The sequence below is a fragment of the Eurosta solidaginis genome, chromosome 1, assembly GCF_040869045.1.
Source record: "Eurosta solidaginis isolate ZX-2024a chromosome 1, ASM4086904v1, whole genome shotgun sequence".
NCBI classification, from domain to species: Eukaryota; Metazoa; Arthropoda; class Insecta; order Diptera; family Tephritidae; genus Eurosta; species Eurosta solidaginis.
Genome location: NC_090319.1, coordinates 223,235,113 through 223,255,312, shown reverse-complemented (window position 1 = coordinate 223,255,312; position 20,200 = coordinate 223,235,113). Strand labels below are relative to the sequence as shown.

General features: G+C 36.1%; 1 protein-coding gene and 2 pseudogenes across 4 annotated transcripts in view; 2 read left to right on the top strand and 1 right to left on the bottom strand.

Moving 5' to 3' along the window:
* The window catches only part of Cad86C (Cadherin 86C), a 2,678,031-nt gene that overhangs the window by 2,042,986 nt on the left and 614,845 nt on the right, over positions 1-20,200 (top strand). The gene's annotated exons all lie outside the window — the stretch shown is intronic.
* On the top strand, positions 2,773-3,531 carry LOC137248090 (uncharacterized; annotated as a pseudogene).
* On the bottom strand, positions 11,060-11,818 carry LOC137248001 (uncharacterized; annotated as a pseudogene).

Genomic DNA, 20,200 nt, shown 5'->3' with positions numbered 1-20,200 from the left:
TTACTGATACGAATCGCTACGTTTGAATAACCCTGACTGAGTATGAATACACGATTTTTTATATCATGATCCGAATATATTGGGGCATATTCATAATCGAAATAAAATGTGACTAAGTTAGTTGAAGCATTTTTGACAGAGAGCACATATAAAATTGTGTCAAACAGTGTTAACTAACTTAAAATCATATTTTATTGTGACTATGCCTATGTCGCGTCCAGTTTACAACTACTCATTGCAGATCTCTGCTCTGTGGGTTAAATATGTTTTAAAATAATAGCCGTGTTTTCTTTTACACGTAAACGTCTATACGCTTATAATTTATATGGACTGCTAAGCGCCAAACTTTAAATACACCTCTGAAGTTGCTGCGCATAAAATGTGTACTACTAAATTTCAATACGCATTATACGCAGATGTAACTGAAATATGTGTTTTTGTTTCACCCTCTACACTAATTCAATGTATTCTATGTGTGTCCACAACTCATCGCAACTGATTTAGTTATATGTTATACACAGGCATACAACAGAGGATCGTGTCTCCGATTTTCGGTACACGCTGTAGCTGTAGCTAGTTGTTTAACCACTGCCGCTAGATGGGTATCCTAAGCATTATCTAAGCGAGGATAGGCGTTTTTTTTTCACGCGCAAACGTAAGCCTATACGCGTATATAAAACAACACGGCTAATATTCCAACTTTCGCGTAGCTAAAATTCCATCGCCAAAAATCTGTAAAACAAAATCAAGTGCGCAGAAAAGTATGCAATACTTACCGATAACAGCCTAACCGCGTTAGCGTTCGTTGTATCACAGAATTTTTACACTTTGAAAATGACGGCTGTTGTTTGCAAGGTTGCATTCCTTTGAGTGTTCGTTTTCACCATTCTGGGCATTCGCGCAATTTTAGTGATGTAAATTGCATGGCGCCAGCGCCAATGCGGTGCCAGCTCAATGGTAGCTCTTTGACGAAATGACTCCAAGCGAATTTTTGACGCTACTTAGTAGTGAGTGCTTAGTACATTTCACTTGCGCTATTTAGTGAAACGACTTTTGTGTGTCAGGCACGAGTTTGGTGTTATTGGCGCTACTGGAAATGATGACACTGAGCTGATGACGGTAGCGCTGGTAGTTCAGCCTTTGAATCAGAGAAAGAGTTGATGACCGTGTAAATTATTATGGCGTTGGTCATGTAAATTATTATGGTTTATTTGCACCAAATATGTGCTGCGGACATAACAACGGGAGTCATTTTTGAGTTGTATATTTTAGATTTAATGCACAATTAATATGTGTGTTTTTGAGAACAGTAGTATTGCTAAAGTGCTGCTTAGTTGATGGAATGTCGCTAATTTCCAGCGATGATCAGCAGATTGTCAATATTTCGTTCAGCGGACGCGTGAAATTGCCACGTCTGCTCAAATTTTCCAAGATTTTCCATTCTTGATTTAACTTAAGCTGTTATACCAATATTTTTCAGCCAGCTTTTTTCAAATAGGTAATTTTTCCAAAAGCAAAATAAATTACAGAAACGATTACAGAGTTAAATAGCCTTAAAAATTCAGCTATGTTGGTTATACACAGAAATACAACAGAGGGTTGTGTCTCCGCTTTTCGCAAGCGTGAGATTCAACATGTGTGACACGCGTGATTGATTCACCACGTCTAAGTATCACAATCCACGGTTAGGTACCGCGGGTTTGTATGGACTTAGGCTGTTATGCCAAAGTAAACACAAATCTTTACCGATAACTGTGTTATCGATTAATTTATCGAATTCTAACAAAGTAATATTGCATTGTCATCGGATTTATACATGTGTGAAAAATTTCAGCTCAATCGGACACCGGGAAGTATATCAAATTTAACTTACAAGATTCCATTACATACAACAGCCAAGTGAAGGTAAATAAAAGCTTATAAAATGTAATATATTTCTGAAAATAAACGAAGTCTGAAAAGAGCTCTTGCTCATAAATATATATATTTTATTTCAACTTCCTACTAGGATTCATAACTGGGGGCTTAACCAAACCTTCAAGCCATCACTATCCATTATAGAAAAGGATAGGAAAAAATTCCACAGGGAGAAGAACTTCCAGCACTAGATCTTTGAAAAAAGTGCTTTTATTTCAAAAAACAACAGATTCAAATTCCTGGAAAATTGGAAAAAAAATAACGAATAAGTCTTGATAAACAGATACAACATTCAAGCAACGTTATAGTAACATACAACGCATCTTGATGCCAGCAGACAGCACATCACACTGGATTCGCGGAGAACGCGACAAGAAAGCTTCAATCTATCGCGCCCATCGTTGGATATAAACCCTGAAATGACAACACAAGAGATCGCAAGCCTGAGAGAATAAGTCTCTGATCTGACCACAGGGCTCACTGAAATCCAACAGAATAAGTTCCGTGGCAACATCTAACATCACAGTCACCAAACAATACCAGAACTCTATACCACATATCACCAATGAGTCACAAATCAACCTAGAAATTTTCACAACGTTACCAGTATTCACAGGCGACAAGAACCATTATCGATCATGTAGGAAAAGGGCCTGGACACACATGGAAAATATAAAGAATTACTTTACGACACCCCCGTACTACACGGCATTCTCTATTATACATTCGAAAATACAAGGAGAGGCGGCCGACATTTTAATTAACCACGACACCAAATTAAATTTTTATGATACAATAAACCGTCTCGATTACACCTATCCAGACCAGAGACTACTGCATCTGTTGCTCGAAGAAATGAAAAGAATAATGCAGGGAAAAAACCTTGGCAGAGTTATATTGCGAAATCAGTAAGGCACTTAATCTTGCACTCGCTAAAGTTGAGATGGATAGCTCAGTAAATCCATCACCTATGGAAGAATATGCAAACAAGGAAGCTGTAAGGACACTCATTCTTGGTCTGAACAGCAAATATACCAGCGGCACTCTATATAGCCACAATCCAAAGGACTTACAAACCGCTTACGCTATCGCAAGTACGATATACCACAATAACGTGAACTCACAACTCGACGTTGCGCTATATAATCAACACAGACAATATAATAAATAGTACATTGCAGTATCAAAACCAAAGCAGAAGATATCACGAGGTACCACAAAGGTACAGACCGAGTGTATAGGTGCACTTCAACCAAACTGCACCCAGGCAACAGCACGAACCAATGGACGTGGATCCATCACAGCAGTACACGAAATCCGCTAATTATCGTAGGGATCATTTTGCTCCACAAAAAAACAACTATGTATGCCAATTACAAGGTCTACCTCCAAATAATCCATTTCGAGGAGATTCTCAAAAAAGAGACCGATGTCCTTCATCTCGAACAACACACAACAGAAGGTACAAATTGTAAATTAAACAAGCGAGGAAGAATTACAATCGCTTGCACCAGATACGAAAATGATGAATATGAAACAGGCAGTGTTTTTTTGGTGCATGAACGATATTCCGTGTCTGCAACGCCACTGCAGGGATACAGGCAAACTAATTAACACCTTGATCGACACTGGCGCAACAAACAATTACATAAGTAAAAAATGCAACATCGGTAAGTCTATTAAACCTGTAAAAGTGAAAACTCTTCACGGTTACTCAGTAACAAAATCAAAAAAAATTTAACCCTATTAGAACATAATCTCACATTTTTTGAAACAGATGCATTAGAAGAATTTGATATGCTTCTGGGTGAACAGGGACTTAGAAAAATAAAAGCAGAAACCAACTTTTTCGAGTACAAGCTAAGTTAGGGCCAAGAAAGAAAGTGAATCTGAGCAAAAAATAAATTATGCAGTTAATAGTGAAAAGACCCCATTAACACAGAAATCAAGAAACTTTTAAAAAATTGAAATAATTCAACAAAGCAATAGTCCGTACAACGTTTCCATTTCAACAGTCGCTCAAAAAGGTACCGATGAACAAGGGAAACCTAAGCGCAGGTTGGTCGTAGACTTTCAGAAGCTAAACGCTCAAACTATCACAGATGGATACCCCATTCCTGATGTGACTATGACCATACAGCATTTAGGTAATGCAAAGGTATTTACAACCTTAGATTTACAGTCTGGTTTCCATCAGATCCTTATTAAGAATCCGACAGCGAAAAATCGGCCTTTAGTGTAAATGGAGCTAAGTACGAATTCCTTCGTATGCCTTTCGGGCTAAAAATGCCCCATCCATCTTTCAAAGATGTGTGGATGATATCCTTAGACCATATATCGGGAAGTTCGCATACGTTTATATAGATGATGTTCTCATTTATTCTTCCTCTCCCGATGAACATATCCGCATAATTATAAACGCTCTTCACCAGGCCAACATAAAAATCTCCAACGAGGAATCCCACTTTTTCCAAGACTCTGTGGAATACTTAGGGCATATAATTAAATACAACAGGATCACAGTTGATCCTGCAAAAGTAAAGGCAATCAAAAATTTCCCTATTCTCACAACACTGAAGGAACTTAGATCCTTCCTAGGTCTCGCTAGTTATTTCATAAAAAATAAAATAAAAATATAACAAGTAAGGAAGGTTAAGTTCGGGTGTAACCGAACATTACATACTCAGTTGAGCGCTATGGTGACAACATAAGGGAAATAATCATGTAGGAAAATGAACCGAGGGAAACCCTGGAATGTGTTTGTATGACATGTGTATCAAATGAAAGGCATTAAAGAGTATTTTATGAGGGAGTGGGCCATAGTTCTATAGGTGGACGCCATTTAGGGATATAGCCATAAAGGTGGATCAGGGTTGACTTTAGAATGCGTTTGTATGATATGGGTATCAAATTAAAGGTGTTAATGAGTATTTTAAAAGGGAGTAATACTGTTTTCACACAGACGGCTTATTGAATAATAAAGGCAGTTTTCTACATTAAGACGCTTATTGAGCTCAATCTTCCCTACAAAATTCGAATCTATTATTATTTCATTAGTAGCTAATCGAATGCCTAATGAAGTCAAAAGCACAATGCAACTCTGTTGGCAGCGTTCCGCTTCCGTTCCGCTTCTTAGTTTTCAAAGCAAATGTCATTGTCTGCATGGCGGAACGATACAAGGTGGCCGCATCGAACAGCTGATTATAACCTTTTTTATTTGATTTGATACATCAACTACCGGCGCAGTACGATTTTGACATTTGTCCATCGAATTTACAAGTATCGTTCCGCCATGATTGTCTGTCTCATCCTTCATACTAATCGAGCAGTTACTTCTGTATGAAAGCAAAAAATTTACGATTTCATTAGCAGGTGAAATGAGATCATTAAGTTTCTGTGTGAAAACAGTATAAACCCTAGTTCCATAGGTGGACGACGCCGTTTTGAGATATCGCCACAAAGGTGGAACAGGGGTGACCCTAGAATTTGTTTGTACAATATGGGCATCAAACGAATGGTGTTAATGAGTATTTTAAAAGGGAGTGGGCCTTAGTTCTATAGGTGGATGCCGCTTCGAAATATCGCCATAAAGGTGAACCAGGGTTGACTCTAGAATGTGTTTGTACGATATGGGTATCAAATTAAAGGTATTAATGAGGGTTTTAAAAGGGATTGGTGGTTGTTGTATAGGTGGTCGCCTTTTCGAGATATCGCCATAAAGGTGGACCAGGGGTGACTCTAGAATGCGTTTGTACGATATGGGTATCAAATGAAGGGTGTTAATGAGTATTTTAAAAGGGAGTAATCCTTTGTTCCATAGGTGGACGCCGTTTCGAGATATCGCTATAAAGGTGGACCAGGGGTGACCCTAGAATTTGTTTGTTCAATATGGGTATCAAACGAAAGGAGTTAATGAGTATGTTAAAAGGGAGTGGGCCTTAGTTCTATAGGAGGGCGCCTTTTCCAGATATCGCCATAAAGATGGACCAGGTGTGACTCTAGAATGCGTTTGTACAATATGGGTATCAAAAGAAAGGTATCAATGAGGGTTTTAAAAGGGAGTGGTGGTTGTTGTATAGGTGGTGGCATTTTCGAAATGTCGCCATAAAGGTGGACCAGGGGTGACTCTAGAATTTGTTTGTACAATATGTGTATCAAAAGAAAGGTGCTAATGAGTATTTTAAAAAGGCGTAATCCTTAGTTACATAGGTGGACTCCGTTTCGAGATATCGCCATAAAGGTGGGCCAGGGGTAACTCTAGAATTCGTTTGTGCAATATGGGTATCAAACGAAAGGAGTTAATGAGTATTTTAAAAGGGAGTGGGCCTTAGTTCTATAGGTGGACGCCTTTTCGAGATATCGCCATAAAGGTGGACCAGGGGTGACTCTAGAATGAGTTTGTACGATATGGGTATCAAATTAAAGGTATTAATGAGAGTTTTAAAAGGGAGTGGTGGTAGTTGTATATGTGAAGGCGTTTTCCAGATATCGACCAAAATGTGGACCAGGGTGACCCAGAACATCATCTGTTGGATACCGCTAATTTTTTATATATGTAATACCTGCCAAGATTTTAAGGGTTTTTTATTTCGCCCTGCAGAACTTTTCATTTTCTTCTACTTAATATGGTAGGTGTCACAACCATTTTATAAAGTTTTTTCTAAAGTTATATTTCGCTTCAATAAAACAATCCAATTACCTTACCATGTTTCATCCCTTTTTTCGTATTTGGTATAGAATTATGGCATTTTTTTCATTTTTCGTAATTTTCGATATCGAAAAAGTGGGCGTGGTCATAGTCGGATTTCTTTCATTTTTCATACCAAGATAAAGTGGGTTCAAGCAAGCACGTGAACTAATTTCTTTAAAGATATGTCGATTTTTGCTCAAGTTATTGTGTTAACGGCCATGCGGAAGGACAGACGGACGACTGTGTATAAAAACTGGGCGTGGCATCAACCGATTTCGCCCATTTTCAAGGAAAAGAGTAAACGTCATAAAATCTATGCCCCTACCAAATTTCAAAAGGATTGGTTAATTTTTGTTCGACTTATGGCGTTAAAAGTATCCTAGACAAATTAAATGAAAAAGGGCGGAGCCACGCCCATTTTGAAATTTTCTTTTATTTTTGTATTTTGTTCTACTATATCATTACTGGAGTTGAATATTGACATAATTTACTTATATACTGTAAAGAAATTAAATTTTTTGTTAAAATTTTACTTTAAAAAAATTTTTTTTTAAAAGTGGGCGTGGTCCTTCTCCGATTTTGCTAATTTTTATTAATCGTACATATAATAACAGGAGTAACGTTCCTGCCAAATTTCATCATGATATCTTCAACGGGGCGTGGCACCGCCCACTTTTAAAAGAAGGTAATTTAAAATTTTGCAAGCTGTAGTTTGGCAGTCGTTGAAGATATCATGATGAAATTTGGCAGGAACGTTACTCCTGTTATTATATGTACGAATAATAAAAATTAGCAAAATCGGAGAAGGACCACGCCCACTTTTAAAAAAAATTTTTTTTAAAGTAAAATTTTAACAAAAAATTTAATTTCTTTACAGTATATAAGTAAATTATGTCAATATTCAACTCCAGTAATGATATAGTGGAACAAAATACAAAAATAAAAGAAAATTTCAAAATGGGCGTGGCTCCGCCCTTTTTCATTTAATTTGTCTAGGATACTTTTAACGCCATAAGTCGAACAAAAATTAACCAATCCTTTTGAAATTTGGTAGGGGCATAGATTTTATGACGTTTACTCTTTTCCGTGAAAATGGGCGAAATCGGTTGATGCCACGCCCAGTTTTTATACACAGTCGTCCGTCTGTCCTTCCGCATGGCCGTTAACACAATAACTTGAGCAAAAATCGACATATCTTTAAAGAACTTAGTTCACGTGCTTACTTGAACCCACTTTATCTTGGTATGAAAAATGAAAGAAATCCGACTATGACCACGCCCACTTTTTCGATATCGAAAATTACGAAAAATGAAAAAAATGCCATAATTCTATACCAAATACGAAAAAAGGGATGAAACATGGTAAGGTAATTGGATTGTTTTATTGAAGCGAAATATAACTTTAGAAAAAACTTTATAAAATGGTTGTGACACCTACCATATTAAGTAGAAGAAAATGAAAAGTTCTGCAGGGCGAAATAAAAAACCCTTAAAATCTTGGCAGGTATTACATATATAAATAAATTAGCGGTATCCAACAGATGATGTTCTGGGTCACCCTGGTCCACATTTTGGTCGATATCTGGAAAACGCCTTCACATATACAACTACCACCACTCCCTTTTAAAACTCTCATTAATACCTTTAATTTGATACCCATATCGTACAAACTCATTCTAGAGTCACCCCTGGTCCACCTTTATGGCGATATCTCGAAAAGGCGTCCACCTATAGAACTAAGGCCCACTCCCTTTTAAAATACTCATTAACTCCTTTCGTTTGATACCCATATTGCACAAACGAATTCTAGAGTTACCCCTGGCCCACCTTTATGGCGATATCTCGAAACGGAGTCCACCTATGTAACTAAGGATTACGCCTTTTTAAAATACTCATTAGCACCTTTCTTTTGATACACATATTGTACAAACAAATTCTAGAGTCACCCCTGGTCCACCTTTATGGCGATATTTCGAAAATGCCACCACCTATACAACAACCACCACTCCCTTTTAAAACCCTCATTGATACCTTTCTTTTGATACCCATATTGTACAAACGCATTCTAGAGTCACACCTGGTCCATCTTTATGGCGATATCTCGAAAAGGCGCCCTCCTATAGAACTAAGGCCCACTCCCTTTTAAAATACTCATTAACTCCTTTCGTTTGATACCCATATTGAACAAACAAATTCTAGGGTCACCCCTGGTCCACCTTTATAGCGATATCTCGAAACGGCGTCCACCTATGGAACAAAGGATTACTCCCTTTTAAAATACTCATTAACACCCTTCATTTGATACCCATATCGTACAAACGCATTCTAGAGTCACCCCTGGTCCACCTTTATGGCGATATCTCGAAAAGGCGACCACCTATACAACAACCACCAATCCCTTTTAAAACCCTCATTAATACCTTTAATTTGATACCCATATCGTACAAACACATTCTAGAGTCAACCCTGGTTCACCTTTATGGCGATATTTCGAAGCGGCATCCACCTATAGAACTAAGGCCCACTCCCTTTTAAAATACTCATTAACACCATTCGTTTGATGCCCATATTGTACAAACAAATTCTAGGGTCACCCCTGTTCCACCTTTGTGGCGATATCTCAAAACGGCGTCGTCCACCTATGGAACTAGGGTTTATACTGTTTTCACACAGAAACTTAATGATCTCATTTCACCTGCTAATGAAATCGTAAATTTTTTGCTTTCATACAGAAGTAACTGCTCGATTAGTATGAAGGATGAGACAGACAATCATGGCGGAACGATACTTGTAAATTCGATGGACAAATGTCAAAATCGTACTGCGCCGGTAGTTGATGTATCAAATCAAATAAAAAAGGTTATAATCAGCTGTTCGATGCGGCCACCTTGTATCGTTCCGCCATGCAGACAATGACATTTGCTTTGAAAACTAAGAAGCGGAACGGAAGCGGAACGCTGCCAACAGAGTTGCATTGTGCTTTTGACTTCATTAGGCATTCGATTAGCTACTAATGAAATAATAATAGATTCGAATTTTGTAGGGAAGATTGAGCTCAATAAGCGTCTTAATGTAGAAAACTGCCTTTATTATTCAATAAGCCGTCTGTGTGAAAACAGTATTACTCCCTTTTAAAATACTCATTAACACCTTTAATTTGATACCCATATCATACAAACGCATTCTAAAGTCAACCCTGATCCACCTTTATGGCTATATCCCTAAATGGCGTCCACCTATAGAACTATGGCCCACTCCCTCATAAAATACTCTTTAATGCCTTTCATTTGATACACATGTCATACAAACACATTCCAGGGTTTCCCTCGGTTCATTTTCCTACATGATTATTTCCCTTATGTTGTCACCATAGCGCTCAACTGAGTATGTAATGTTCGGTTACACCCGAACTTAACCTTCCTTACTTGTTATATTTTTATTTTATTTTTTATGAAATAACTAGCGAGACCTAGGAAGGATCTAAGTTCCTTCAGTGTTGTGAGAATAGGGAAATTTTTGATTGCCTTTACTTTTGCAGGATCAACTGTGATCCTGTTGTATTTAATTATATGCCCTAAGTATTCCACAGAGTCTTGGAAAAAGTGGGATTCCTCGTTGGAGATTTTTATGTTGGCCTGGTGAAGAGCGTTTATAATTATGCGGATATGTTCATCGGGAGAGGAAGAATAAATGAGAACATCATCTATATAAACGTATGCGAACTTCCCGATATATGGTCTAAGGATATCATCCACACATCTTTGAAAGATGGATGGGGCATTTTTAGCCCGAATGGCATACGAAGGAATTCGTACTTAGCTCCATTTACACTAAAGGCCGATTTTTCGCTGTCGGATTCTTAATAAGGATCTGATGGAAACCAGACTGTAAATCTAAGGTTGTAAATACCTTTGCATTACCTAAATGCTGTATGGTCATAGTCACATCAGGAATGGGGTATCCATCTGTGATAGTTTGAGCGTTTAGCTTCTGAAAGTCTACGACCAACCTGCGCTTAGGTTTCCCTTGTTCATCGGTACCTTTTTGAGCGACTGTTGAAATGGAAACGTTGTACGGACTATTGCTTTGTTGAATTATTTCAATTTTTTAAAAGTTTCTTGATTTCTGTGTTAATGGGGTCTTTTCACTATTAACTGCATAATTTATTTTTTGCTCAGATTCACTTTCTTTCTTGGCCCTAACTTAGCTTGTACTCGAAAAAGTTGGTTTCTGCTTTTATTTTTCTAAGTCCCTGTTCACCCAGAAGCATATCAAATTCTTCTAATGCATCTGTTTCAAAAAATGTGAGATTATGTTCTAATAGGGTTAAATTTTTTTTGATTTTGTTACTGAGTAACCGTGAAGAGTTTTCACTTTTACAGGTTTAATAGACTTACCGATGTTGCATTTTTTACTTATGTAATTGTTTGTTGCGCCAGTGTCGATCAAGGTGTTAATTAGTTTGCCTGTATCCCTGCAGTGGCGTTGCAGACACGGAATATCGTTCATGCACCAAAAAAACACTGCCTGTTTCATATTCATCATTTTCGTATCTGGTGCAAGCGATTGTAATTCTTCTTCGCTTGTTTAATTTACAATTTGTACCTTCTGTTGTGTGTTGTTCGAGATGAAGGACATCGGTCTCTTTTTTGAGAATCTCCTCGAAATGGATTATTTGGAGGTAGACCTTGTAATTGGCATACATAGCTGTTTTTTTGTGGAGCAAAATGATCCCTACAATAATTAGCGGATTTCGTGTACTGCTGTTATGGATCCACGTCCATTGGTTCGTGCTGTTGCCTGGTTGCAGTTTGGTTGAAGTGCACCTATACACTCGGTCTGTACCTTTGTGGTACCTCGTGATATCTTCTGCTTTGGTTTTGATACTGCAATGTACTATTTATTATATTGTCTGTGTTGATTATATAGCGCAACGTCGAGTTGTGAGTTCACGTTATTGTGGTATATCGTACTTGCGATAGCGTAAGCGGTTTGTAAGTCCTTTGGATTGTGGCTATATAGAGTGCCGCTGGTATATTTGCTGTTCAGACCAAGAATGAGTGTCCTTACAGCTTCCTTGTTTGCATATTCTTCCATAGGTGATGGATTTCCTGAGCTATCCATCTCAACTTTAGTGAGTGCAAGATTAAGTGCCTTACTGATTTCGCAATATAACTCTGCCAAGGTTTTTTCCCTGCATTATTCTTTTCATTTCTTCGAGCAACAGATGCAGTAGTCTCTGGTCTGCATAGGTGTAATCGAGACGGTTTATTATATCATAAAAATTTAATTTGGTGTCGTGGTTAATTAAAATGTCGGCCGCCTCTCCTTGTATTTTCGAATGTATAATAGAGAATGCCGTGTAGTACGGGGGTGTCGTAAAGTAATTCTTTATATTTTCCATGTGTGTCCAGGCCCTTTTCCTCCATGATCGATAATGGTTCTTGTCGCCTGTGAATACTGGTAACGTTGTGAAAATTTCTAGGTTGATTTGTGACTCATTGGTGATATGTGGTATAGAGTTCTGGTATTGTTTGGTGACTGTGATGTTAGATGTTGCCACGGAACTTATTCTGTTGGATTTCAGTGAGCCCTGTGGTCAGATCAGAGACTTATTCTCTCAGGCTTGCGATCTCTTGTGTTGTCATTTCAGGGTTTATATCCAACGATGGGCGCGATAGATTGAAGCTTTCTTGTCGCGTTCTCCGCGAATCCAGTGTGATGTGCTGTCTGCTGGCATCAAGATGCGTTGTATGTTACTATAACGTTGCTTGAATGTTGTATCTGTTTATCAAGACTTATTCGTTATTTTTTTTCCAATTTTCCAGGAATTTGAATCTGTTGTTTTTTGAAATAAAAGCACTTTTTTCAAAGATCTAGTGCTGGAAGTTCTTCTCCCTGTGGAATTTTTCCCTATCCTTTTCTATAATGGATAGTGATGGCTTGAAGGTTTGGTTGGGGGCTAGTAGGAAGTTGAAATAAAATATATATATTTATGAGCAAGAGCTCTTTTCAGACTTCGTTTATTTTCAGAAATATATTACATTTTATAAGCTTTTATTTACCTTCACTTGGCTGTTGTATGTAATGGAATCTTGTAAGTTAAATTTGATATACTTCCCGGTGTCCGATTGAGCTGAAATTTTTCACACATGAATAAATCCGATGACAATGCAATATTACTTTGTTAGAATTCGATAAATTAATCGATAACACAGTTATCGGGAAAGATTTGTGTTTACTTTGGCATAACAGCCTAAGTCCATACAAACCCGCGGTACCTAACCGTGAATTGTGATACTTAGACGTGGTGAATCAATCACGCGTGTCACACATGTTGAATCTCACGCTTGCGAAAAGCGGAGACAAAACCCTCTGTTGTATTTCTGTGTATAACCAACATAGCTGAATTTTTAAGGCTATTTAACTCTGTAATCGTTTCTGTAATTTATTTTGCTTTTGGAAAAATTACCTATTTGAAAAAAGCTGGCTGAAAAATATTGGTATAACAGCTTAAGTTAAATCAAGAATGGAAAATCTTGGAAAATTTGAGCAGACGTGGCAATTTCACGCGTCCGCTGAACGAAATATTGACAATCTGCTGATCATCGCTGGAAATTAGCGACATTCCATCAACTAAGCAGCACTTTAGCAATACTACTGTTATTATTTGGCCGCTCAAAAACACACATATTAATTGTGCATTAAATCTAAAATATACAACTCAAAAATGACTCCCGTTGTTATGTCCGCAGCACATATTTGGTGCAAATAAACCATAATAATTTACATGACCAACGCCATAATAATTTACACGGTCATCAACTCTTTCTCTGATTCAAAGGCTGAACTACCAGCGCTACCGTCATCAGCTCAGTGTCATCATTTCCAGTAGCGTTAAAACTATCCTAGACAAATTAAATGAAAAAGGGCGGAGCCACGCCCATTTTGAAATTTTCTTTTATTTTTGTATTTTGTTCCACTATATCATTACTGGAGTTGAATATTGACATAATTTACTTATATACTGTAAAGAAATTAAATTTTTTGTTAAAATTTTACTTTAAACAAAATTTTTTTTAAAAGTGGGCGTGGTCCTTCTCCGATTTTGCTAATTTTTATTAATCGTACATATAATAACAGAAGTAACGTTCCTGCCAAATTTCATCATGATATCTTCAACGACTGCCAAATTACAGCTTGCAAAATTTTAAATTACCTTCTTTTAAAAGTGGGCGGTGCCACGCCCATTGTCCAAAATTTTACTAATTTTCTATTCTGCGTCATAAGTTCAACTCATCTACCGAGTTTGGTTGCTTTACCTCTCTTTTGTAATGAATTATCAAAATTTTTCGGTTTTTCGAGATTTTCGATATCGAAAAAGTGGGCGTGGTTATAGTCCGATATCGTTCATTTTAAATAGCGATCTGAGATGAGTGCTCAGGAACCTACATACCTAATTTCATGAAGATACCTCAAAGTTTACTCAAGTTATCGTGTTAACGGACGGACGGACGGACATGTCTCAATCAAATTTTTTTTCGATCCTGATTATTTTGATATATGGAAGTCTATATCTATCTCGATTCCTTTATATATGTACAACCAACCGTTATCCAATCAAACTTAATATACTCTGTGAGCTCTGCTCAACTGAGTATAAAAATATTATGTAATGAGAAAGAAGGCAGAGTTTACTTAAAACAATTTAAAATAAAAGAAACAAAATTAAGTACTTAAAGTGCAAAAAAATAAGTAAGTGTATAAACAGTTCCATATAACAACGCAATAAGTGCACTCATACTTTTTTCCGGGTTTTAATGTTATCATTGTGGTAATATGAAGATTTTAATGTTTGGATATTTAATGTTGAGATACCAATTGAAATTTATGTAAGTAATTAATTTATATTAAATTTGTAAACTCTCCATTTCATGAATATATATGATCTATCATAAAATATTGTGTGTGAACGGTATAATACCCAGATATAATAGTAAATATAGTAGGGTAATATACGGCCTATGCAATACGGAAATTAAAATATGTAAGAAAATACAAAATTTAATAAAAATAAAATTAAAAAATACAAATTCATGAAATTAAATAAATTGGAATTAAAATATGTAGAAAAATATAAAACTTAATGAAAATAAAATCAAAAAAATAGAAATTTATTTGCAAAAATATAATAGCTGAAATAAAATTAATTTGAAAAAAATGTGTGACATAAAAATAAAGTTCAATAAAATTTCAAAAATGGAAAATATGCGTGACTTTATATTTTATGAAGTAGTAAGTGTCCACGAATATTTTGGTACTTTCGGTTTTTTTTTTGTTTGTTTTTGGTAAAAAAATATTCAGGCAAGTTGCATAAGCGAGCGTTTGTAGTTTGGAAATGGGAAAAGCCGCTATGATGCCGGATGTAGTATTGACCTAAAACCAAAAAGATGTTTAGGCCGTTTTTTTTTTTCGTTTAATATACAACGTGAAAATTTCCGACTTAGTCAAGTTGTATTTAAACTTTAATAATTTGGGAAAAATTTAGACAACGTGACATCAGGACGGACAAGGCGACAGCTGTTTCGATTATACCTTGTAAATCTCTTCAAAGCCTTTTCTCACGGGAGTGGCAGTCGAACCCGCATCCCTACGATAGTTGAAATGGTTATAAACGCATTCAGCTACGTCATGCCTTAGTTGTTGTAAAGTTTTTCCCAATTGCCTTCTTTCGCATATATTATCTTTCACACATCACATAATTCGTATGTATTTATGTGTTAAAGTTATGCATGTTTGTAAGGCGGTTTTCAGAGAAACTTGGTATTTTGTTGTGGTTTTTGTTCTATTTATAGAACTACAACGAACTAACCAAATGTTGTCTACTTATATGAGTTTGCCGGGGATTGCCCGTATCGCTTTAAATGTATGAAAACATTTATTTCAAGCAATTTTTAATTTTATAATTTATTTAATAATTTGGGAAAAATTTAAACAACGTGACATCAGGACGGACAAGGCGAAAGCTGTTTCGATTATACCTTGTAAATCTCTTCAAATCCTTTTCTCCCGGGAGTGGGAGTCGAACTCGCACTACTACGATAGTTGAAATGGTTATAAACGCATTCAGCTACGTCATGCCTTAGTTGTCGTAAAGTTTTTCCCAATTGCCTTCTTTCGCATATATTATCTTTCACACATCACATAATTCGTATGTAGTTATGTGTTAAAGTTATGCATATTTGTAAGGCGGTTTTCAGAGAAACTCGGTATTTTGTTGTTGTTTTTTGTTCTATTTATAGATATACAACGAATTAACGAAATGTTGTCTACCTACATGAGTTTGCCGGGGATTGCCCGTATCGCTTTAAATGTATGAAAACATTTATTTCAAGCAATTTTTTATTCTATAATTTATTTAATAATTTGGGAAAAATTTAATCAACGTGACATCAGGACGGACAAGGCGACAGCTGTTTCGATTATACCTTGTAAATCTCTTCAAATCCTTTTCTCCCGGGAGTGGGAGTCGAACCCGCACTCCTACGATAGTTGAAATGGTTATAAACGAATTCAGCTACGTCTTGCCTTAGTTTGTCGTAAAGTTTATCCAATTGCCTTCTTTCGCATATATTATCTTTCACACATCACATAATTCGTATGTAGTTATGTGTTAAAGTTGTGCATGTTTGTAAGGCGGTTTTCAGAGAAACTTGGTATTTTGTTGTTGTTTTTGTTCTATTTATAGAACTACAACGAATTAACCAAATCTTGTCTACTTATATGAGTTTGCCGGGGTGCCCGTATCGCTTTAAATGTATGAAAACATTTATTTCAAGCAATTTTTATTTTTATAATTTATTTAATAATTTGGGAAATATTTAAACAAGTTGACATCAGGACGGACAAGGCGACAGCTGTTTCGATTATACCTTGTAAATCTCTTCAAAGACTTTTCTCCCGGGAGTGGGAGTTGAACCCGCACTCCTTCGATAGTTGAAACAGTTATAAACGCATTCAGCTACTTCATGCCTCAGTTGTTGTAAAGTTTTTCCCAATTTCCTTCTTCGCATATATTATCTTTCACACATCACATAATTCGTATGTAGTTATGTGTTAAAGTTATGCATGTTTGTAAGTCGGTTTTCCAGAGAAACTTGGTATTTTGTTGTTGTTTTTGTTCTATTTATAGAACTACTACGAATTAACCAATTGTTGTCTACTTCTTTGAGTTTGCCGGGATTGCCCGTATCGCTTTAAATGTATGAAAACATTTATTTCAAGCAATTTTTAATTTTATAATTTATTTAATAATTTGGGAAAAATTTAGACAACTTGAGATCAGTACGGACAAGGCGACAGCTGTTTCGGTTATACCTTGTAAATCTCTTCAGAGCCTTTTCTCCCGAGATTGGGAGTCGAACCCGCACTCCTACGATAGTTGAAATGGTTATAAACGCATTCAGCTACGTCATGCCTTAGTTGTTGTAAAGTTTTTCCCAATTGCCTTCTTTCGCATATATTATCTTTCACACATCACATAATTCGTATGTAGTTATGTGTTAAAGTTATGCATGATTGTAAGGCGGTTTTGAGAGAAACTTGGTATTTTGTTGTTGTTTTTGTTCTATTTATTGAACTACAACGAATTAACCAAATATTGTCCACTTATACGAGTTTGCCGTGGATTGCCCGTATCGTTTTAAATGTATGAAAACATTTATAATTTATAATTTATTTAATAATTTGGGAAAAATTTAAACAACGTGACATCAGGACGGACAAGGCGACAGCTGTTCCGATTATACCTTGTAAATCTCTTCAAAGCCTTTTCTCCCCGGGATTGGGAGTCGAATGCACTCCTACGATAGTTGAAATGGTTATAAACGCATTCAGCTACGTCATGCCTTAGTTGTTGTAAAGTTTTTCCCAATTGCCTTCTTTCGCATATATGATCTTTCACACATCACATAATTCGTATGTAGTTATGTGTTAAAGTTATGCATGTTTGTAAGGCGGTTTTCAGAAAAACTTGGTATTTTGTTGTTGTTTTTGTTCTATTTATAGAACTACAACGAATTAACCAAATGTTGTCTACTTATATGAGTTTGCCGGGGATTTCCCGTATCGCTTTAAATGTATGAAAACATTTATTTCAAGCAATTTTCAATTTTATAATTTATTTAATAATTTGGGAAAATTTTAAACAACGTGACATCAGGACGGACAAGGCGACAGCTGTTTCGATTATACCTTGTAAATCTCTTCAAAGCCTTTTCTCCCGGAGTGGGGGTCGAACCCGCGCTCCTACGATAGTTGAAATGGTTATAAACGAATTCAGCTACGTCTTTCCTTAGTTGTCGTAAAGTTTTTCCCAATTGCCTTCTTTCGCATATATTATCTTTCACACATCACATAATTCGTATGTAGTTATGTGTTAAAGTTATGCATGTTTGTAAGGCGGTTTTCAGAAAAACTTGGTATTTTGTTGTTGTTTTTGTTCTATTTATAGAACTACAACGAATTAATCAAATGTTGTCTACTTATATGAGTTTGCCGGGGATTGCCCATATCGCTTTAAATGTATGAAAACCTTTATTTCAAGCAATTTTTAATTTTATAATTTATTTAATAATTTGGAAAAATTTAAACAACGTGACATCAGGACGGACAAGGCAACAGCTGTTTCTATTATACCTTGTAAATCTCTTCAAAGCCTTTTCTCCCGGGAGTGGCAGTCGAACCCGCATCCCTACGATAGTTGAAATGGTTATAAACGCATTCAGCTACGTCATGCCTTAGTTGTTGTAAAGTTTTTCCCAATTGCCTTCTTTCGCATATATTATCTTTCACACATCACATAATTCGTATGTAGTTATGTGTTAAAGTTATGCATGATTGTAAGGCGGTTTTCAGAGAAACTTGGTATTTTGTTTGGTTTTTGTTCTATTTATAGAACTACAATGAATTAACCCAACGTTGTCTACTTACTTGGTATTTTGTTGTGGTTTTTGTTCTATTTATAGAACTACAACGAATTAACAAAACGTTGTCTACTTATATGAGTTTGCCGGGGATTGCCCGTATCGCTTTAAATGTATGAAAACATTTATTTCAAGCAATTTTAAATTTTATAATTTATTTAAAAATTTGGGAAAAATTTAGACAACGTGACATCAGGACGGACAAGGCGACAGCTGTTTCGATTATAACTTGTAAATCTCTTCAAAGCCTTTCCTCCCGGGAGTGGGAGTCGAACCCGCACTACTACGATAGTTGAAATGGTTATAAACGCATTCAGCTACGTCATGCCTTAGTTGTCGTAAAGTTTTTCCCAATTGCCTTCTTTCGCATATATTATCTTTCACACATCACATAATTCGTATGTAGTTATGTGTTAAAGTTATACATGTTTGTAAGGCGGTTTTCAGAGAAACTTGGTATATTGTTGTTGTTTTTGTTCTATTTATAGAACTACAACGAATTAACGAAATGTTGACTACTTATATGAGTTTGCCCGGGATTGCCCGTATCGCTTTAAATGTATGAAAACATTTATTTCAAGCAATTTTTAATTTTATAATTTATTTAATAATTTGCGAAAAATTTAAACAACGTGACATGAGGACGGACAAGGCGACAGCTGTTTCGATTATACCTTGTAAATCTCTTCAAAGCCTTTTCTCCCGGGAGTGGGAGTCGAACCCGCATCCCTACGATAGTTGAAATGGTTATAAACGCATTCAGCTACGTCATGCCTTAGTTGTTGTAAAGTTTTTCCCAATTGCCTTCTTTCCAATATATTATCTTTCACACATCACATAATTCGTATGTATTTATGTGTTAAAGTTATGCATGTTTGTAAGGCGGTTTTCAGAAAAACTTGGTATTTTGTTGTGGTTTTTGTTCTATTTATAGAACTGCAACGAATTAACCAAATGTTGTCTACTTATATGAGTTTGCCGGGGATTGCCCGTATCGCTTTAAATGTATGAAAACATTTATTTCAAGCAATTTTTAATTTTATAATTTATTTAATAATTTGGGAAAAATTTAAACAACGTGACATCAGGACGGACAAGGCGACAGCTGTTTCGATTATAACTTGTAAATCTCTTCAAAGCCTTTCCTCCCGGGAGTGGGAGTCGAACCCGCACTACTACGATAGTTGAAATGGTTATAAACGCATTCAGCTACGTCATGCCTTAGTTGTCGTAAAGTTTTTCCCAATTGCCTTCTTTCGCATATATTATCTTTCACACATCACATAATTCGTGTGTAGTTATGTGTTAAAGTTATGCATGTTTGTAAGGCGGTTTTCAGGGAAACTTGGTATTTTGTTGTTGTTTTTGTTCTATTTATAGAACTACAACGAATTAACCAAACGTTGTCTACTTACTTGGTATTTTGTTGTGGTTTTTGTTCTATTTATAGAACGAATTAACAAAACGTTGTCTACTTATATGAGTTTGCCGGGGATTGCCCGTATCGCTTTAAATGTATGAAAACATTTATTTCAAACAATTTTAAATTTTATAATTTATTTAATAATTTGGGAAAAATTTAGACAACGTGACATCAGGACAGACAAGGC